This window comes from Dermacentor andersoni, chromosome 9 (genome assembly GCF_023375885.2).
Source record: "Dermacentor andersoni chromosome 9, qqDerAnde1_hic_scaffold, whole genome shotgun sequence".
Classification (NCBI taxonomy): domain Eukaryota; kingdom Metazoa; phylum Arthropoda; class Arachnida; order Ixodida; family Ixodidae; genus Dermacentor; species Dermacentor andersoni.
The window spans coordinates 131,850,887-131,865,134 of NC_092822.1; the positions used below are offsets into that span (position 1 = coordinate 131,850,887).

The 14,248-nt window shown below is 46.8% G+C and overlaps 1 protein-coding gene across 10 annotated transcripts in view; it reads right to left on the minus strand.

The window, feature by feature from the left end:
- Positions 1-438: 438 nt before the first annotated feature.
- Positions 439-14,248, minus strand: part of LOC126529707 (uncharacterized) — a 117,740-nt gene continuing 103,930 nt past the window's right edge. For 8 of the 10 annotated variants that reach the window (XM_055069989.1, XM_055069986.1, XM_055069988.1 and 5 more), the window contains 2 exons: positions 2,565-2,699; positions 439-889 (listed from right to left, as the gene is read on the minus strand). The gene's annotated coding sequence lies outside the window, so the exon portion shown is untranslated. The remainder of the gene's footprint in view (positions 890-2,564; positions 2,700-14,248) is intronic. The other 2 variants (XM_055069982.1, XM_055069984.1) reach the window with 2 other exon arrangements.

A 14,248-nucleotide genomic window follows, 5' to 3' on the forward strand; every position in this document is an offset into this window, starting at 1 on the left:
TGTGGACAGTATAGAAACACATGGAAGTTATATCATTTAAGCACACTAAAATGAGCAGAAACGGTTTTAACTTTGTTAGTTTGCATTAATTCGGCAGTGAAGTCTGCAAGTACTATTGCATGAAGTAGTAGCAGGACGCCCGCACCCACCTTCTAATATTTTTTTCAATGAGCTGGGAATGCATTTTGGGAATGAAATTTTCGGTTTCGTGCAGTTGCTCCATTTTTGGATCCTACATATAAAAAAGCAGATTAAATAAAACTATCAAGCCGACATGCATGTTCGATCTTTCTTGGAATCACCCTGAAGTCACTTTTCGGCCAAACTATGTGGACACTCTTGCCAGAACTTTCACACAGTGTGTGCTGCATATCGTAGTAATGTCGTGCTTCATACTTCAGTGACTCTTTATTTTGCACAAGGCTTCTGTAAAAAATGTTGCGGTCAGCATTTTAATTTTTTATTAGAAAAAACAATGCAAACACCTTCACAAACAATTTGACACCATGTAGCAAAGTTGGAAAGCGTTTGATAAAAACAAAATGTCTGTGCATTGCTGACACAGCACTGCCCTTGCATTCCAACGTTTCCAGTCTATGGACAATGGAGTCACATTTCAGACATGACCCAACGGCAAGTGGGCCAGCAAAGCCCAAGCTGCACGGGCAATGTCAAGCCATGGGTTGCTTGCATGTGTGGATGAGTATGTGCTTGCGCATGTTGGACCGGTCGGCGAAGGCCCGGAAGCAGTAGCAGCACTGGTAAGGGCGCTCGCCCGTGTGTGTGTGCACGTGCATGTTGAGGTTCCACCGGCGCTTGAACCGCATCGGGCAATACGGGCAGGGCAGCTGGCGCACACCACTGGCCATCACGGGGGCACGCCTGCCGGCTGCACCATAGAAAAGGGGGCCCAATCCGACCTCACGGGTGCAGAGAAAAGTGCCAATGCAACTATTACGAACAAAAAAAAAAGCACACACAAAAACAGGGCAGGCACAGAGACAACAATAGAGAAGAGCAACAGATGGCAGCAGCAGAAATAAATTCAAGCAACTCTTGGAATTGGTTGAAGCCAAAATTATTCACAGACTAACTACAGGTACGCAGTCTCAACCTCTGCTCTATTATCCAACTAAGAACAAAGGTTTCTTAGGTCAAGCTTCAGGTGCTGATAGCTGATTGTTAGGTTGTTGACATGTGCGATGCATATTTGTCCTAAACATGTGTACATATGGCACCCAATTTTACAACATAGTTCTTGTAAATCAGTACAGTGGTATGATCTCTGCTCCATTTTCGTATGTGCACTGTTTTTCGTTCATCAAAGATACACAATCAAGCCCAAGTCCAGTGAAATGACAATGCAAGCTTTCTTCATTTCGTACACAGGATATCTGCCCACAATATGCATGTGTGCTCTGCGCTGGTCCAATTGCTCTGCCAGCTTCCCTAGCATGCAGGGTGCTAAATGTTACAAAACAGCAGTGTTCACCCTGTGCTCAAGGAAAGACATACCACATGAGAAGCAATCCTATATGTCCAGCAACTTGAATTTCTATTGCAACAACTTTCAGCTACGTAAACACTTTTCAAAATTTTTTTCTAATTTTGCTCACAAAACTATATTGTTTCAAAAACAGCAGTTTAAAGGCCCTCCAACTGTGTTACACAAAGCTAAAAAAAAATTTTGTTAAGAGATGACCGAGATATGCCTGTTACATCAAGTCAACACTTTTCTGGTGGAGTGCAGAAATAGGAAACTGTCTGGCACTATCATGCGGATGACAGTGCGAGATGAGACGAGATAAGGAAGGAGACAGGACAGGCACCTGCAGCTGTACCGAGCTACACCAACACAACTGTAACATTACAATGCGCATGCACACATGAAGAGCTGAAAGACACAATAGACAAATGAACGATATGATCGATAGCCACCTAAGACTTCTTCTACACATCACACGTCATCCTGTAAGAGAAGATTATGTGCTGACCCTAATCTGCCCTCTGAAAATACATAAATCAGATACGGAGAGCTGATTAGGGCCGACATGTAATTTGCTTTCACAGGATGACACACGACAGGTAGAGCAAGCCTTGGGTGGCTATTGGTCCCATCCTTTGTGCACAGTAATGTTGCTACCGCCATGTGGAGTGTACATTTGTAAGTTTGCCTCTATCCTGTTCTCTCACTTGTTTTGCACTACTGTACTCATAGTGAATCAACACCAACCAGCCTGGCTGTATGCAGTTAAATACTACTGATGTAAAATAAGCAAACTGTGCAATCAACTAAAAAGTGTGCCATATCATTTGTGGGCCATAGTGTTATAAGCAAGAAACTAAAAACCCAAAGATTCCAATTTTGGATGGTTGCATTTCAAATGAAGCATCATCGAAAGTTTGCATATTTAATTAACTTATTCACTGCACAGCCTGATGAGCACACAAAATTTTACTAAATACTTATTCATAATTAAATTATCAGTGTTGTGTTCCAATGCACTTCAGACGTGTCTTTGGGTCATTCAAATGTCAGAAATAGATAATTGACTGTAATCTACAGTGGTCGAACAAGGGACTGGTCGAACATGGACTTGTCATCACCAGGGACGAAGACAAGTCGCCTTGTTGAAACACCTCGTTTGATGCCAGTGGACCTCTGTCTTGTCCGGAGTACCACGGTTGGTGATGTGTAACTGGAAAAAAAGAAAATATTCTGCTTAACACACTACTTTGGTTGTGCTCGAATTACACAAAGAGATGTTGTTTTAGTCTGCATCAGTCAACACATATATGGCATCACTGCTTACCTGGTTTTCCTGGAAAATATTTTAAAAGTACAACAAAAACCCTTAATACATGCAAACTATATTTATAAGCGGGCTGCTAAATAGGTGTGAACACTTGTTTGTAACTAAATAAAACTGTAGATAGCAAGAGGGTGAGTTCATCTTTTCAACCTCTTAAGACACTGCCTAAAGAACTAAATAAATGAATTGAATTTACTGATATCACAAAATGGGTTATCATTGGAGCACTTAAGCAGAGCAATTCAGTCCCAAAAGTCATTCTGCTACAGTTTCAACTATGTGCACCAGTCTGGACCGTATGTTTCCATCTCTGATTTTTATATGTTGCACAATGTGAGTACTAAACGTTCACGCAAGATGTTTTATGAGAGTACCAGGACACTTTTTATAAAGATTTGAAGATTGTGAAGATGGACATTTTACAAAAATATTTATTTGCACAGCCATGACTATGGTTTAGGCCAAGGCTTGTTCAAGAGAAGCTGAGCCACATATATTGCAGCATTCATATGATTTGACAGCACTGTTTAAAAAAATCTCACACGGATAGAGTAAATAGCGAGACCTTCCTTCAATGTAGTACAGTAAAAATCTATGGTAGCCTTGCTCCTCCAATGATGAACCGCAGTGCTTTGAAGCTTAATAAGGCTCAATTTGGGTAGGCTTCCAGAGGCAATGCAAAAAGCTTGGAAGGTAGAAACTTAATTTTAGTTTTAAGAGGGGCCCCCGGGCAACTGCCTTCATAGTATAGTTGACATAAAATAAACTGATGACTCTTGAAATGACACATGGCCAATACTTCTATGAACAAAAATGAACTTAAAAATTGTAAATGTTACTCAGGCACATCACTCGCTCTCTTTCCCAGAGGCATGTCATGGAAAGAACAGCATACAACAATGTACAGTACTCATGAAGTGAAACACGCCAATTTAGGGCTAACTAATGTGGATACTTTCGTTTCCATCAGCTGCAGTTTGTGCGACATTGACATAATTTTGGTGCGTACACTTAGATCAGAGTCCAAGTCATCTGTGGTGACCAGATTCCTAGAGACATGACATGGTACTCTCCAAGTACCTTGCACATATGCAGGGTTCTACTAAATGCTTCCCGTCACGTTTCACTCCATGAGCACTGTACACAAGCGTAACTGTACTTGTTCCACCTTCACATAGGGAGTGGCAACAATGACAGCCACACAACAGTGAAGCCCAACTAACTTAGAACTCTAAATATATCTGATGATTTCAAAACATTTTCAGGGCACAGAAAATGATTTCGTGAGCACCATGTTTTTTTCGCTACCTTATCTCAAATGCTTTTTCCTGGTTGGTTACACATGTGAGATCAATCCTAAAGGTTTGTGCAATATTGCTACGGCATGAGCCAGGCGAGGAGAAGAGGAAAAAGACGTGAGCTGGTGCAGCCTCAGGACGCCATCTTGACTTTACCATCAATCTCGTCCCTTGAATAAAGCTGGTTTAACATTAACCGTAACAGTTTTGTGGTGGAGGTGCTGGGTATTTCGACCAAGATGACGGAGCTGCTGCAGCAAGTGCCATGCCGGAGCCGACGCCTCGCTCGACTGCCTCCAACACCACTTGAGATCCTAATGTCCCACAGCAGCGACCAACAGCCTTCTCTGGCTGCTCCAGTGCGAACAACCGGCGCCTGGATGCATCAGATGGAGCCCCGCCCTTTCTCTGGAAAATTCGGCGAGGACGTGGAGGAATGACTCACCCACTACAACCGTGTGAGCAAGTACAACGGCTGGAACTCCACGACTCAGCTCGACAATGTGGTTCTGTTCCTCACAGACACTGCGCTAGTGTGGTTCGAGAACCATGAAGATACGTTCACAACGTGGGACAGCTTCGTTGCTCACCTCTCAGAGTGCTTTGGTGATTCCACCATGAAAAGGAAGCGGACGGAGCAGACATTGCTTCAGTGCGCTCAAGTCCCAGGTGAGACCTGTACTACATATATAGAGGCGATCCTTAAGCTTTGCAAGACTGTCAATCCTCGAATGTCCGAAGAGGACAAGGTTGGACACCTTCTCAAAGGCATAGCCGAGGATGTTTACAATTATTTAATCGGAAAGGAGAGTCTCGCCTCGGTCGCCAACCTCATCAAGCATTGCCGCACATTTGAGGCCTTGAAGCTGCGCCGTATCACGCCAAAGTTTGGCAGGCTAGCAAATGTCACAACGGTGGCAAGCGTTGACGAAAACGACAACTACAGTTTTCAATTTGACCTTGCGGCAACTATAAGGCAAATTGTCCGCGAAGAACTTGAACGACACACCAAAGGGGCGGATGTTGAACAGCTTGGTTGCGCTCCCAACCAACCTCAAGAACATGCATCTGCTGTGTCAGCATTGTCTGCCATGCCAGGTGTTGCAGACTGTCGAGTCGATCAGCTGCGACAGCACCGACGTACCTTTCCCGACGACATGACGCACGATCAACGAACTCGTCGAGCTACCACCACGAATCGGAATTCGGAAGATCGCGTTTATTATTCGCAGCATCCCAGGGTTGACTCCGAGGCATACAACGTCGGTCCCTACGCCTGTATGTTACAGCTGTGGTGCCTCAGGACACATTGCTCGTTTTTGTTGCCGGCACTGACAGACAACAACATATGGCCCACCAACAACTTGGCCTAATTTTGGACGTGATAGTTATGACGACCGTTGGCCGATAGACTTTGCAAACACCACAGGTGCGCCACCTCGGAATACCTTCCATCAGTATAGTAGAAGGAGTGGCTCGCCAGCTTCAGACCGCAGCCCGACGCCCCCAACCAGTCGCCAACGCCGTTCACCGTCACCACGGCGACGTGCTACGTCTCCACTGCCGTCGGGAAACTAGCCGGCGCAGCCGATGCAGGTAAGGTCACCGGACAGTCTGCGTCTCTGCAAAATACTCCTCTGCCTATTATGATGGTGAAGAACAAAGTGCGTGTGTTTATTGATAGTATACCTGCAACAGCATTAGTGGATACTGGTGCTACCGTTTCCGTCATGAGTGTGACTTTCAAAGAGAGGCTGGGTCGGAAAGTTATGTTCCCGTGGAATGATGGTGTGACGTTTCGTGGTGTCAGTGGAGAGTGCTGTTCACTTGGTATTTGTGTTGCAATTGTTTTATTCGGAGGAGAAGATCTTAAAACAGAATTTCTCGTACTACCACGATGCACTCATGACGTGATTCTCGGGATTGACTTTCTTCAGGATTGTGGTGCATCCGTTAACTGTGGCACAGGCGAAATTACTTTGAATAGCGCGCTTCTCGCCACCCTTGCCGACACATCCTTACCAGTGAAAAACTATTGTGTTGTTTCGAACGATTTGCTGCTACCGCCTTGGTCGCTGTCACGTATCCCTGTCAATTTCGCTGCTGCCGACCTTTCATCGTTTGACGGGCAAGTCGAGCCACTTACGTCGAGCTGCACAAAGAAAGATGTACTTGTAACACGCTCTGTCGTAAGAGTAGTGAATGGCGCCTCAAATTTGTGGGCTTTCAATTGTTCTTGCGTCCCTGCCGTTCTCCCGCGTGATATGAAGCTCGCTGAATTTGACGAGATTACTTACAGCTCCATTACAGTTCTAAGCAAGGAGGAGCAGTCTCATACTAGCGATCCCCAACGAAGCATTTCTGAAGAGCAGATCCTACGAATCATCAACAAGGCACTGCCCTCACATGAGCACCGCGCTCTCGCACAAGTTTTGTGGGCACATCTTTCTGTGTACGATTTCACACAAGGCGACAAGCAGGCTTCACTCCCGCGTTCTCGTGCTCGCCACAGAATTGACACCGGATCTGCGCACCCAATTCGGCAAAAGCCTTACCGCGTTTCTTCAACAGAGCGGACAGTTATTGCTGAACAGGTGAAAGACATGCTGCGGGAAAGTGTTGTTCAGAGTCTTCTAGTCCTTGGGCAGCACCAGTAATCTTAGTAAAGAAGGATGGCTCGTGGCGGTTTTGCGTTGATTACAGGAAACTGAATGCGATCACCAAAAAGGATGTGTATCCGCTTCCTAGAATTGATGATGTCATCGATTGTCTACATTCCACTGCCTACTTTTCATCACTGGATTTGCGATCAGGGTATTAGCAGATACCCATGCACCCAGACAATAAGGAGAAAACGGCCTTCGTGACACCAGACAGTCTTTATGAATTTAACGTTATGCCTTTCGGCCTTTTTAACGCGCCAGCAACATTCGAACGATTCATGGATACTATCCTCCGAGGACTTAAATGGGAAATTTTCTGTGCTACCTCGATGATGTGGTGATTTTTGGCAGCACATTGAGTGAGCATAACAGCCATCTCAATCTTGTTCTGGATTGTGTCAAACAAGCCGGCTTGATCCTAAATTCCAAGAAATGTAGTTTTGGAGAAACCGAGACGTTAGTACTTGGGCATCTGGTCGACAAAAACGGTGTGAGGCCAGATCCACGGTAGATTGAGGCAGTCAGCTCCGTTGAAGCACCGAAATCGGTGCGGGAGTTGAGGAGTTTCTTGGGCCTGTGCTCGTATTTTCGTCGCTTCGTTCCGAGATTCGCCGACGTGGTGTACCCCCTAACATGTCTTCTCCAAAAAGCTGTCCCTTTCTACTGGACATCGGCTTGCGACGACGCGTTCCGTCAGCTAAAATTTCTACTAACGTCAGGGCCCATATTGCGTCACTTTGATGCATCCGCACCTACGGAATTGCACGCAGATGCCAGTGGCATCGGCATCAGTGTCGTACTTGTGCAACGTCATAAAGGAGCTGAACATGTTGTGGCTTATGCTGGTTGCTCTTTGACTTAGGCGGAACGCAATTACACTGTGACCGAGCAAGAATGCTTGGCAGCTGTTTTCGCTGTCCACAAATTTCGGCCCTATATCTATGGACGCCCGTTCACTATCATTACTGACCACCACGCATTGTGCTGGTTGGTGAATCTCCGTGACCCGAGTGGACGACTGGCACGTTGGGCTCTTCGACTGCAGGAGTACGACTTCGTTATTTCCTACAAGTCCGGGCGTCGCCACGCAGATGCGGACTGTCTCTCCCGTCTTCCTCTGACGACAACGGAGTGTGACAAAGACAATTTTGATAACTGTTTTGCTCCCATTTCTTCTACATTCCCAGACTCGATGACTTTCAAAGCAGAGCAGGAAAATGACATTAGTTTGGAACCTCTGTTTGTAGCCGCATCGCGTCCTGGAGCCACCGATCGATTTTGTGTCCGTGACGGCCTGCTTTACAAGACTAATTATTCGGCTAAAGGTGCACGCTTCCTTCTGGTGGTGCCACAGAGTCTGCGAATGGACATACTGAGAGCCATGCACGACGATGTGACCTCTGGCCATCTAGGATTCATCAGAACTTTGAACCGGACACAGGAGCGTTTTTACTGGCCCAGAATGCGGGACACAGTCAAGCACTACGTAGCCAGTTGCGAACAATGTCAACGCTACAAGCGCCCTACGACCGCTCCGCCAGGTCTTCTCCAACCTCTGCCGCCGCCTCGCCTGCCATTTGAACAAGTGGGTATCGATCTTCTGGGCCTATTTCCCCGATCATCTAAAGACAACCGATGGGTGATCGTATGTGTCGACCATCTGACCCGTTACGCGGAAACGGCGGCCGTACCATCTTCAACAGCTGCATCCGTTGCAACATTTCTGCTTCGATTCATTAGTCTTCGACATGGTCCCCCCCGTGTGATCATTAGTGATCGCAGTCGTCAGTTCGTTGCGGACGCCGTAGAAGAACTGCTTTGTCGCTGCAGTTCGCAGTTCCGTCATTCAATGCCTTATCACCCTCAGAAAAATGGGCTTGTAGAACGTACGAACAGAACTCTAACTAACATGCTGGCCATGTACGTATCTTCCGATCACAAGGACTGGGATGACGTACTCCCCTTCATCACCTATGCTTATAATACTGCAAAGCATGAGACGACCGATTACAGTCCTTTTTATCTCCTTTATGCACATTCACCGATAAGCTGCATTGACACTATACTACCCTTTGACTTTCGCAGCGAGTACTCTGTTGCCAAGACGCTTTGTCTTGCCGAAGAAGCCAGGCGTATCGCTCGTCTTCGCACTGTGGCATCGCAACACCGATCGAAAGAGCGCTATGACAGCCGACACCAGTCTGTCTCGTACGCCAAAGGAGACTTTGTGTGGTTGTGGACTCCGCAACGTAAACGTGGCTTATGCGAAAAGTTTTTACCCCAGTAGACGGGCCCATTCGTCATTGTAGATCACTTGAGTGACTTGACGTACGCGGTGGCACGCTTGACGTCGGTTGGTAGTCGGTCTAGCCGGACCCAGTTAGTACATGTTGCTCGTCTTAAGCGGTTTCACCCTACGCTTTCCGAGTGATTTGGACTTGCCCAGCGGGCTTCGTTTGGCAACCGGGGATTGCTACGGCATGAGCCAGGCGAGAAGAGGAAGAAGACGTGAGCTGGTGCAGCCTCAGGACGCCATCTTGACTTTACCATCAATCTCGTCCCTTGAATAAAGCCGGTTTAACATTAACCGTAACAATATTTTTTTTTTAAAATAATTGTTTGACAATCTATCAGATACAACAATGTGTTCCTCTTCAAAATACTCTCCAGTAAACACAATTACTGGTTCCACCCCTTCTTCCATTGCTGGAAGCACCTTTGAAAGTTTTCTACTGATAAAGGGACTGAAAACTGGACAATTGACCAGAATCCTTTGCGAGACGTTGATGGAAATGAAACGACCGTGAATTATAGCGATAGAATCCAGCGTGCTGTTCACTATTTAGGTAGCAATCATAGCTTTAAATTGGCAAAGAAAGTTTAAAAAATTAGTAAGTGGTGTGGCCTGGCAGTGAAATCGACGAGGGTGGCAATATGGGCTTGTTGGTCGGTCATCACTGAAAGTTATCTGTATAGCACCACAAAACAAGGAAAATTTACTTCCGGGGTCGGTCATACTTATACCCCTAAACAACCACGTGCACAGCGATGATATCAACCATGAAGATACAATGACGTACATGACGATAAGAAAACAATCTAAAACTGGTACATCAGGAAAACACAAGAAAATCTAAATGACATATTGGAAATCAAATGCAGGTAAGCCTTTAATGCCATGTGCAAATAACCTCTCTCGTGGAGAATGACAGTGACGGTTTGCTGATGCATTGGTCAGCGGGCGAGAGGATCTGCTCCGTTTCTATTATTAGTCTTACACATTCTCGCTTATCCCTATATATAATAGCAGTATCTTTTAGAAATGGGCGACATGGCCAACATGGACACATTTTGCAATGGAAAGCAAGAAAACCGTTGCCTGATACACTGTGACACTCATTTCTGTGCTCTCTTAAGTGCTCATTGATGCGTCTTCTGGTTTGGCCTATGTAGCATTTACCACATGACAGAGGAATGCGATAGATCACCCCTACCACGCATCCTACGAATGGATCCTTGTGATTCTTATCGCACACCAGCCTTTTCACCTTCATTGGTTACTGATTTTGCACAAGGTACTTAGCTTATCTGGAGCTGAAAAAACAATCCGTACGTTAGCGTGGCTTTTTTTTTTTTTTTCAGGCTATGTGATACCTGGTGTATGTACGGAACCACAGCAGTTTTCACCTAATCACGGTTGCTAGCTCTGGCATTCTCACGGAGGCACTTTCTCGAACGTTACTGTTTTGGCAACCTCTCCTCCACCAACACATGCTTAGGATAGCCAGCCTCCTTACGACACACAGGCTGCTGCTGGAGACTGGTTTTCATCGGGTGTGGGGATGATTTTCTCAGGGCGTTCTTGAAACAAGTTAGTTACACCCCTCTTCACCAACTTCAAATGGGCTGAATGAAATTGGAGAAGAGATTTGTTAGCTTGAGGTTTGTTAGCCCAGCAGGTCTTACTATTAGTAAAGATGAACTGAATGCCTTCGTTTCTTGTGTCCTTGTTTTGTTGCACTATACAGTTAACTTTCAACGCTGGCGGTGAAATCTTGGTACTCTGGATGTAGTATAGAAGATTACTCTACATAAATTGGCTTTTATTAAGTGTAATATGTTTATTGCTTAAAATTGCTGCTTGTACATTACTGGACGTTTGTGATCTATTCTACGAGTATTTTGAAGTAAAGCAAGTCCACACCAACGAGGGGCACACATGTACCACAATGCATGGCGGCGCACAGGCTGTTGTTTGCAAATAGGTTGTGTGGTCTCTCTGTGGGATACATTGACTAGTGGTAAATGGGTGTCGGCATTACAACATAAGCATACATGTGGCTACGGCAACACACTGAACTGCATATCAGGCGTAAGAGCCTCTAACTTTCAAGACCTTAACTTGACTAAAAAACACTTTCGACTAATTAATGACAAAAGCAGTTGGTCATGAAGTCATGAAAACACGTGGCTATTCATGTAGAAATAATTTAACACTTATGAAAACATGAATCGCAGGAACATAGGCTTGATAAACAAAATAATACTTTCTCACACCTACAGCCACACTTGTCTACCTACCACCAATGCTGGTGTAAAATCGCTATCGAGCTCACCTATCATTGTTTTCAGCATGCTTCCGGTGAATGATTACATCCTCACTGCATATTGAAAAATTATCATAAAAGCTGTCCCAGAGCATTCTCCGCATTACCACTTCATGATTGGACACTATGAAGGTAAGCTTGCCATTGCACTAAACAAAACATGGGTATCATGACAACTGGCTCTCAGTCTCTTTAAGCACTTCAACAGCAATGTTGTTTCCTTTTGAATTGTCATCCCTGAATGCTGCCCCTGGAGCATTAGTTTGCACTTGAGGGGGGTGGGGGGGGTTTAAAGGGCTATAAATCCGGTGAGTAGGGAATGTGTTCCAGCACACTGATGGAATCGTGTGCCAAAAACTGACGCACTATCAATGCAGAGTGCACAGGGCCAGTATCGTGGTGCAGAATCCAGCACCCCTCTGTCATATGTGATGCACACAATCTTTCAGACACTTCGGGACCTCCACGTAGACAGCTGCATTGATAGCCTGACCTTCAGGTACACAATCATGGTGCACAACCCCATGGCAGTCAAGAAACACAATCAACATGACTGAATTTTGCTTTCTTCTTCCTCTATGTTTTTTGGCTGTGGCTCATCATTCTTTTTCTTCTCCTTGCTCTACTTCAATATTGGCACGCACTAGTTATGCTAGAAGTCGAGGAAGAAGAAGTGTGTGTGGTAGCTGCTGCAAAAACAAACTGTAAACGGCCGTTCGCTTAGAACTGACTGACTGGCTTTTCTTCTCGTGACAAACTGGTGGAGGTGCAGGGTACGCATCCATCGTATGCCTACGAGTCCTGAACCAGAAGCTACCGACGCCTTTACCTCAGGGACGGCAGAAATCTATCGAAGCAGCCGTCGCCTCCAAGGTCTTCCACCGCAATACAGTCCCCTGGCAAGCTCCGTGAGGAAGATGTCAACAACTAACGCAAGCCAAACCGAGGGGATCCCAAATGCTGCTGTAGGATGCATTGTCAACGCGCTTCGCACACCTTAACCCGTTCCATGGCGACGCTTTTGAGGACGTTGAAGACTGGGTGGACCATTTCGACCGGGTCACCGCGTTTGACGACTGGGCCGATTGCCGTAAGTTGAAGAACGTCTACTTTTCATTTTAAAAGGGGCAAGAGTATGGTACGAGAACCACAAAGCCTCATTTACCAGCTGGCAGGAGTTTTACCGACTGCTTCGCGATGCCTTCAGCACCCCCGTAAGGAAAGAAAGAGCCGAATGGGCACTGTCTTCGAGGTTCTAAATGCCGAACGAAACCGTCGCCATGTTCGTCGAAGACATGAGGCGATTGTTCCGTCGGGCCGACCCACTAATGCCACAAGACAAGAGGGTGCGTGTGTTAATGCAAGGCGTAAATGAACAGCTTTTCGTGGGCTTCGTGCACAATCCTCCTACAACAGTGTCTGAGTTCGTTCGTGAGGTAACAGTCATGGAGCGTATGCTTTGGAGGGGGGGGGGGGGGAGAGAGAAACAACTTTACTGGTCCATTATGAAATGAAACGCGTTAAGCGTCTGATGGGGTCGCTCCCTCTTCGCGGGCTCCATATGCTTCCAGGGCCGCCTGGCCCCTGAGGATCAGTCGGAGCTGGTCTTCCAGGGCGGGGCTGGACAGCATGATCTCCCATCGCTCGTAAAGGGTGGGGATAGCAGGGGGGTTAGTTATGGGTATAGGTGGGGGGTGGTCTATGGAAAAATTGCACTCTCCTATGACGTGCCGAAGGGTGCCTAATGCATTGCAGTGAGGACATGTGTTCTTATATCTCTCTGGGTATATTTTGTTCTGGAGGCAGGGGTGGGGAAAGGATCCTGCCTGGATTTGCCTGTATATTGTTTGTTCGGCTCTGGACAAGGAGTGGTGGGGGTGCAGGAAGGTCTTCCTGCCGTCCCTGTAATAGTTGACTATATCTCTGTAATTTGTGATGGGTTGCCATCCCCTTGCCTCCTCCTCGTTGGCCCGGGAGTTTAGCGCTCGGGCCTGTTGATGAGCATATTCATTGCCCTCAACTGAGGAGTGAGCCGGGACCCAAACTAATTCGATTGCTTGTTTAGGAGGCGTAGCTTTACTAAGGATTTTTAGTGCCACAAGGGACACCCAGCCAGATCTGTAGTTCTTGTATGCAGCTTGTGAGTCCGTGACAATCTTGGTGACGTTTGGTTGCAGGAGTGCGAGAGCTATCGCTGCTTCTTCTGCTTCGTCCGAAGACGGAGTGTAGATTGATGCGCAGGTCTTTGGCAGCGACTCTCGCAGTATGAACGCCAGACCACCATGACTGCTGCATGCTCTCTCATACCTGCAAATAATGACAGGGAGTCCCTTACCGAGCTAATACGACAAATTGTTCGAGAAGAACTGCAGAAGTCCTATGCATCAGCTACGGCACCTCCCAGTGCCGCGGTTCTTACGGATGTCATTCGGGAAGAAATCGGCAAAGTGGTTCATCCCTCGCCACCAACACGAACCGAACCTCCCATGTTCTCGTACGCGGATGCTCTTCGGGCTTGCGCGTCATCGACGGGCCGTTTTTCGCAGCCGCCTGCTGGGATTTCTTGACGCTCCCCAAGTCCGATTCACCGCACGCATCCGCAAGCACCCTTTCATCCTGATCCGTGCAAATCTACAGTATGGCGCGCCCCTGACAACAGTCCATTGTGCTATCACTGCAGGGAGGCTGCTCACATGTATCGCGACTGCCATTACCGACGGATTGGTCTGCGGGGATACCATCCGGACGCCCGTTGCCCACGCTATGGCGAACGCCCGCACGAAATCGAGCAATACTTAGAAAGTAAGCTGCTTCCTCCTGCCCCACAGCGAAGACAGTCACGGTCGCCTTCACCTCGTCGGTACGCG